The sequence below is a fragment of the Dermacentor variabilis genome, unplaced genomic scaffold, assembly GCF_050947875.1.
Source record: "Dermacentor variabilis isolate Ectoservices unplaced genomic scaffold, ASM5094787v1 scaffold_375, whole genome shotgun sequence".
NCBI lineage: Eukaryota > Metazoa > Arthropoda > Arachnida > Ixodida > Ixodidae > Dermacentor > Dermacentor variabilis.
Genome location: NW_027460561.1, coordinates 34,137 through 42,527, shown reverse-complemented (window position 1 = coordinate 42,527; position 8,391 = coordinate 34,137). Strand labels below are relative to the sequence as shown.

Below are 8,391 nucleotides of genomic sequence, written 5' to 3'. Positions count from 1 at the left end.
AATAATTTTACATATCCTTAAATTGGTCTCTGTCAATTTTTAATCAAATATTTATCAAGAACTACAGAATTTTCGAATACAGGACGTCACACTACAGAGAACAGAACGACAGTCACGACGTCCCAAAATACGACAGACTGAAAATTTCCTGTTGTGTTTTTCAAGTGGGTGAGACGTCTATACGGCGTATACGCAGATTGCTGTCCTCTCTATTAAAAGCAACGTTGCTGAAACACGTCGTACAAGACGCTGTACGACTCGCATAACATCGATATACAACGCCGTCACCATCCATGAGATCACCGAAAGCACGGTCGCTTTCGGTGGCGGCCTACAGATGGCACCACAGGTAGCGCCGGTAAAGTTACAGGTGATATTATTTTGCCGTCTTCAGTTTGTCGCTACATGTGAGTGCTTGCTGTGTATTGACGCCGTCCGATGTAGTTGTTTAATCGTGTGTACGCTGTGCCGAGAAAAATTGTGGTGCATCTTGTATGCATTGAGAATCACAAAACCCCTGGGACCGCGTAATGTAGCCCGCAGTATCCTTCGTGTGGTGCGCCGATGCCGAAGATATGACCCTTCGCGCTTCCTTTGTTCCGGGCTCATGAAAAGGATCTCATCCTCTGGCACTGTCGCATCGTATCGCACTGTACGGAAGAATTTGGTGAAAGTTGTGCTCTTACGTCCTGTAGTTGATCCGCAATTCAACAGTGTGTGCGCCGGAAGGACCGTTGGTGCAGTCGATTCCGCGGCACCTGTGACACTAAAAGGAGCGTTTTCCGAGTACGCCGAGAAAGGTAAGTCCGGCGCTTGCGCGCATTCTTCCTGTCTATGGTTCGTGAAGTGTGCGTTGTTGTACGTATCGCAAGATCCGTACAACAACCGAATCCGGATTTGTAAAGCAGCAAGAATTATAAATGTGCTTTTCAAATGGTTGTTCTTCATGTCGCAGTGCACATTTAGCAAAAAGTTCCATGGAAATTGCCCTAAAACGTATTCATGTTACCAACAGCTCTATCTGTGGTTTATTTACTTTCACCTATGAAGCACGCTAGCGCGGGTGGTTCTTTGATCTAAATGGGCACAAAAATTCAAGGAAAGAAAGTTACTGTTTGTGTACATAATGTTTCATTGAGAAATGGTATAGGCATTTCTAGAAGTAGTACGTCGAAGTGTCGGTCTTCACAGCTAACAGCTGCGCGAGATAGCACCCGATTCCTTCGTTGACGCATGGCCAGATTTTTAGCTTGTATGGAAATTCTTCTGTTTATAGAGTGTCGTCAGATGACGTGTATTAGTGTCCTGTGTGTTTTCGTGTACTTGTAAAGGGTTCCGATCTTGCAGAGAAGCCGAAATTACATAAGCAATGCTTCTTTTTAATGGAAAAATCTTTCTCTTTTCTGTATTGTCTCTCCAGAAATAGAGGTGGTCTGTTGTAATTTTGAGCGCATCGTCCTTTGGGAGCAGTGCTTTGTTGCGCCGCATAAACAAATTAGGTTTTGGAACGCTTTTCATGTCCTACGGAATTTTTTGATAGTACAATTCACATTTCACGTTATACAGCTGTACGTTTGTGTGAACCTTTTCATAGTAGATTCATGTTTGCTACAGTTCGATTTACGTGTTATTTAACCGCCTGTGATGTTACAATCAGATATTTGCACAACCAGTTGCAGCTTCATGTAACTGGTTGTATGAGACTTTTATCAAAATATGACGTGATCTTTTTATATCACAAGTTTACAGTTTCAGCAGGGATTACAATAAATTGAGCATTTATTATTGTTTAGGGATGGCAAGATTTTGTGAACCAGAGGCACCTCCACATATGCACCTGCGGCACTTCTGCAGCCTCAACAGCACGGAAAAGTACCTGATGTGCATGCTGTGACAAGGTGTGTGCAAAGCAGTTGCTGCCACTTACACGAGCTGCAGATTTTGTTGGTATCATCCATGTTTGGAAACTCTCCTGAATTTTTCGTGGGTTTACAAATGTGGGCTCATTTTACAATTTTATGAATGTCACTTTAGAAAGACAACGAAGTTGTGTTGGTTAAGATGTTTTAAAGCTGTTGAGAGATTGACGGCATGACATTGTTAAAATGCATGTAAAAAATTAATTGCAATGGTACTTGTACTGCTTTATTATTAGCAATGCAATATCTCTAACGAGAACATCAGAGGGGCACTTGCTTTTGGGAAGTTTGGTCAGATAAATTCCTGAAGCAGCGTAAAGCTCTGTAATCTAAAAAAAACAATGTTGTCAGTTACTGGTTTCAAGCTCGCTGCTGCTTTTTGTGCTGCACGACAAGTTAAATAATGGTTGATAATGTGTGTGTGACGCAATAGTTCTGCGCAAACACACGAGGTGGAGAGAAGTAATTAATAAAGGGAAAATCAGACGTCCACCCGCTCGCACCATTTGCTACAAAGGAAACCCGTATGTGTTCCTCAAAAGGAAAGCCGCACAGTTGAAGAAAAATTCGTCCTGGTCTGGGACTCGAACCCGGGACTACCGCCTTTCCGAGGCAGCCACTCTACCATCTGAGATAACCAGGTGGCTAGCAGATGCCAGGGCGAAGTCGAATTAGTTGACAACACGAAGCAAAGGCAAGGGTTTGACGTAATATTTTTTTCCCCTTTATTAATTACTTCTCTACACCTTGCGCGTTTCCGCAGAACTATTACGTCAGACCCTTGCCTTTGCTTCATGTTGTCGACAAATTCGACTTCGCCCGGCCATCTGCTAGCCGCCTGGTTATCTTAGATTGTAAAGCGGCTGTCCCGGAAAGGCGGTGGTCCCGGGTTTGACTCCCAGACCTGGACGATTTCTTTTTTTCATATGTGAGGCTTTCCTTTCGAGGAATCCGTACGGGTTTCTTTTGTAGCAATTGCTACGAGCGGGTAGATGTGTGATTTTCCCTTTATTAATAATGTGTGTGTGTATGCAACAATGGGGGTGCTGAGAGCAAGCTTTAAAATAATGTGTGCTATGTCCCCAACAAAGAATTTAGTGTCTGCAGCATTTTTACAAAATATTATGTTCACAGGTTGGCAGGTATGACATAATGTACAACAATAATGTACAACACTTTTGCTGTAGATACATTTTCATAACGTCCATTTTCTGTCTACTTGAATCGTATATTTAGAATTTGGCCCACCTGCAGTTTGATCAAGTTACATAGGTAGCCCCCTCTGAGTTAAATATAATTAGGGGCTATTGTAGATATGCATGATATACCTACTCACTGTATTGTGACAGATATTTTTAGGGACTGTGTTGTGAGGCATGCATATCCTTTTACCTGTATGTCTTGCTGCAGGTTGCCCGACAAAAGCATAAATGCTTCGCCCACCTTTATTATTATGCTTTCATGTAGAGTTCTAACATCTGTGCCCACATAGACTCCATGTTCTTAATTACATTTTTCTAAGTATTCACTGTTGTGCATTACATTATTGTGTTACATTACTGTGCATTACATGTTTTTCAACGTTTTATTTTGGAGGGGGGTATTCATTTCTATAATAGTACAGAGAATAGAACTTCAAAACAAAAAGCCACGAAAGGTGGCTTAAAAGTGTATGAAGCTTGGAATTCTACATTCCTGCCCCTAAAGCGCTACCAGTAGTAAAACATTCCTAATTGTCTTTTTTATAAGCTAGCTGCCAGATACGTAGTCCCATTATGAGAGTATGTTATTTTTTCTTCTTTGGTCTGACTTGTTTTGTTGAATGTTCTCCTTGTTAGTTCAGAATTTGTAAGCCTCCAGGTTTCTACGGGGCAGAAACCTGGAGGCTTACGAAAAGGGTTCTACTCAAATTGAGGACGACGCAACGAGCTATGTAGAGAAGAATGATAGGTGTAACATTAAGGGATAAGAAAAGAGCAGATTGGGTGAGGGAACAAACGCGAGTTAATGACATCTTAGTTGAAATCAAGAAAAAGAAATGGGCATGGGCAGGACATGTAATGAGGAGGGAAGATAACCGATGGTCATTAAGGGTTACGGACTGGATTCCAAGGGAAGGGAAGCGTAGCAGGGGGCGGCAGAAAGTTAGGTGGGCGGATGAGCTTAAAAAGTTTGCAGGGACGGCATGGTGACAATTAGTACATGACCGGGCTTGTTGGAGAAGTATGGTAGAGGCCTTTGCCCTGCAGTGGGCGTAACCAGGCTGATGATGATGTTTTCTTGCCACCTCATGCAATACTCCAACTGGAGCCTATGAGCTATGTGTATAATAAATAAGTAAATTCCTAAAGCATGCAACAAACCATGCAGCATAGCATTTAAATGTTGCCAGTTTATAATGCTTCTCGAGTGCAGCGCATCATGGAGCTTAAGGCTAATCTCTTCAGATGTAAAAAAAAATGCAGGTTATGAAAATGTGGTCCTACAAACTGCTGGTTACGCATGTCAGTCAGCCTGCTGCAGTGGTCACAAGTGAGAATGTAACCAAAAAGCTGGGCGTGCTCGGCCATTTTGCATATGGCACAGGATAAAGCTTCACCTCTGCTGTTGCTTCTCTAATAATAATGGCCACCGAGTATACATGCCGAGTTATGCTTCTGGGGACACTTATTAGTTAACCTTATCAGGTAATGCCATTAGACTTATGGGTGCTATAATGTTGCAGTGCCTGCAGGATGGCCAGCATTACAATACACATTAAAATTATTGTACAAGTCATGCAATGGTGTCGGGATTGGCCCACCAAGTGACAACCTTTAATTACACTATACCTGGGATCAGCCCAGCTCACTCAGTCAGTGAGACATCCATGCATAAGGGGAGGAGTATGGCAAATAGAGGGCGTTCGATTAATCTTTCTCACATAGATAGCTCATACATATTATCTTTCTTAAATTGGATGCTTTGTTGCTCAAAGTGAAGTTACTTATGGGCATAATGTCAGCATTTCGATCCTATTTATGCTTAACGAAAGTTGCTTTGTTCAGTGTCACTTTTTATATTGTTTCGCTTGTGATTCTAAGCTCACTTGTTTTATAGCTGCTATAGGTATGGCTGGACCTGGAGAAGAAGTGTAAGCAGACCATGCTATGTTGCTGATCTGCGCTGATCTCCACATCCAAGTTGGTCCCGCGACAGTTGGGCACCATTGTGCCTTGCTTCCTTGACAAGGTGATATAATATGGTGAGCTTGTACTTCAATATCGGTATTGAAAATTATGTTAAGGAAAAAAGACAAGGATTGGTCTTTATGATAGATACACTCATTTTCTTTCTTTAAGGTGTTCTTTTGGCACTGTTCTGCATGGACATATTTTTAGAGAATTATAACTCCTTTATTGCAAAGTGCCATGGCGCTAGTTTATGCGTTAAACTAGCACTCTTTCACCAAAAAAAGCCTTATTTAGCACACAATTCACAAGGAAAGAAAGGAGGCAACCTGACAGACTGCTACTAACAGTTCAGTATTATTGCTCGCACAGTGATATTGTGCAAAAGGTGAAAGGGGGAGAATAGATCTGAATACATGCTGTTCGCACGGAAACGAAAAGGACGCATCACATGGTGAGCGTGACACTTGTTTTACAATGATAAGAAGCAGTCTCACTGTCTAGTAATTCTCTGCATGGGGAGCTAGTGCTAGGTTCCTCGTCATACATATAAGAAAAGCATCAGATATCTCTCCAGCGCTTTTGTCTTTATATTTTGTCACGATCAAGCAGCTTTCAAACATAGGTGCATGTGCGCCGAGAGCAGTGCACTACCACTGCTAACTGACCCGCGCATCAAGTTTGCTTCGTCACGCTGCCAGTCATTTATACATTGGTCGGTTTATCCGATGTAGCCTCTACTGTACGAAATGGTATGTGATAGACACTGCACCTGTGTACTGTACAAGCTTTGTTACATGATTTTTTTCAGAGATAGTGATGCAGGCCTTTTCATTATTTACATGCCTACACAACAAACCAAGCATTATCTGTGCTTAGAAAGAATTGTAGGAAAATCCAGCATGAGGCAACTGTTCTCGGCACGAAACAAACTTGATTCGTTGGTTTTCGTTCATTGGTGCGATCACACTAAGGCATACAAGCTTGTAGGCTGTGCTTCTGCAATTTGTACAGCACACTGACAGCACTGATGTGGGCCTCATCTGTGGGCTGACTGATGGCACCTTCTACGGCGCAGACCACTTGTGTTGGGCGAGGCACCAATGTTGACGTTTGTTCCCTTGTGCAAAACAGCAGTCCTAGGTTTCGAGTAGTTGTAGGAAGACAAGGTAAACATAACTTCGATGGCTTGAGTTGGCTCATTTCTCTTGGGGCATCTAGCTTTTTTTCTTGCAACTGTGCAGAGGTGCTTCCCTAGAGTCGGCGTGAAAATGGCATGGAGTTGTGCATTCGGGAACTCCTGAACAATGATCTGCTGTAGTTAGGGCTTTGCGAAAATGCACTGTCTACCAATTGGTAGAAGGTGCATTATTCAGCCACTGATTTCCTGTTGGCATGCTTGCACTCATGCTGTCAGTAATTTCCTGGCTTGCCGAATTATCTTGAGGCCACACGCTGATGATGCTACCGATGTCTTCATGTGCAGACTTTTCAGGATGAGGTTTTTTTCTTTGCAAATCTTGTTGAAAGGTAGGTGGTGCTTACAGGTAGCTATTCTAGATATTAGTGAAATGAATTGGCCCATCTTGCTTCGTCAAACATCGTCACGCCGACATCAGTTGCACAAACAAAAAACCTGGCCTACTCGCAGCGTCGTGCACGAAGAAACAAACAAATCAGCTGCTGGATTGTCTTAACATGGCATACTAAGCTGAGACCGGAACTGCTGTAGCTACAAACCAGGCAGAAACGATGATGATGAGCAGGGATTTGCAGTAGCGCCACTTCGTGGGGCAGCAAGGTGGCTCCGTTCAAAACAAAAATGGCGTTCAGCAAGTAGAACCATGCAACGGTCAGAGTCGGTGCATGGTGCTCTCGATCAAGTTGGCTCAAGGAGTGTCCGAAAAATCAGACGAGAGGTTGCAAGGCGTCCGAACTTTCAGAAGTTGTTATACATTATGGTCCATGGGGAGAATGGCGGTGCCGTGAAGCAGACCGAGTAATCATGTTCGAATTTTCGGAGTCCGGAAAATCAGTCGGTGACTGTACCTATACCTATGTGTCTATGTATACCTAGGTGCAACAGTGTTTGCTATGATCTGTGCAAGAATTGCTGTTGCCCGTAGATGCCCAACATGTCGGGTGTCAAATTGTAAAATACCTCGCAAAAGTGATCTACGGAAAAATAACGCTTCTGCTATATTTCGCTTTTACAAGAAATTTTGCGGCTGCTGGCACCTACCTTAAAAGGCTTTATATGGTCTTTGCATGGCCAGGGCCTTCTACTTTTGTGAGTTTGCTTATCTCAAAATATACTCCGGTTTTTATAACTTCAAGTTGGCGGGATCCCTAGTCTCCTTTAACATGTACCCAATAGACCTAACATAGGGGTTTTGGCATTTCTCTGCCATATAAATGCAGCCATTGTGGCCGGGATTCAATCCCATGCCCTCTGCCTGAGCAGCACAATGTCAAAGCCAGTACACTACGGTATTTTGCTGGCAGAAGGGTTTAGTTTCTGAATAATTTATTATCTCAACCTGTCGGTGTTGTTTTTAAAGGTATTTCTTGTTTGTATTCTGTTGCTTCAATACTAGTAATTATTGTAAATCAAACGAGGTGTCCATCTTTTTCCTATAACACTTGCTTCAATCGCCTGCTAATTATGACAGCTTATTCTCCCACAGTAATCCATGTTCCCTTGAAACATAGGCATTGCATGAAACCACATATTTTTCAATAAGATTTATTCATTATCTCCTATGACCGGAATGCTGAACCTTTCTTATCTGTGGGAACATAGGCAAATTTGCCTATGTGCCAACCTGTTGCATGAGTCAAGATAAATTATTGGCTTTACTTTTTCAGGTGCCCTGCTCGCTCTCACCCAAGCAACCCACTCCAGCGGTCTTCTCTCGGCAGACTGGATGCATCGAAATACCGTTAGAAGGTCCAATAAACAGTGCTTGGGACATTTATGACATGCTTTTACTTAAGCCGGAGGACTTCAGGCTTAATGAAAGCTCAAGTGGGTGTACAGAAATACCTACGTAAAATATACTTGTCTTTTTCACTTACAAGTACATGCCAATACTTTGCCTGACATTTTTCACCCCAAAATTACGCTTTACTGTGGATTTGTCAACAAACCATTACAGCAAAAAGGACGAGTACAAGTGATCGAACATATACTAAACTTGCAAGAATTACATTTGCATACTTGTAGTAAATAGGAAAATGAGGTACAGTCTTCTTCAGGGTGCATTTTCTTGTAGGTCATACATAGAGAACGTACTCGTGGG

General features: G+C 42.6%; 1 long non-coding RNA gene across 1 annotated transcript; it reads left to right on the top strand.

Annotated features, from left to right (window-relative positions):
• Positions 1–362: 362 nt before the first annotated feature.
• LOC142569031 (uncharacterized) lies at positions 363–8,067 on the top strand. Its single transcript, XR_012825618.1, has 4 exons — positions 363–800; positions 1,794–1,898; positions 5,019–5,163; positions 7,958–8,067. It is a non-coding gene; the product is annotated as an uncharacterized LOC142569031 (long non-coding RNA).
• Positions 8,068–8,391: the final 324 nt, after the last annotated feature.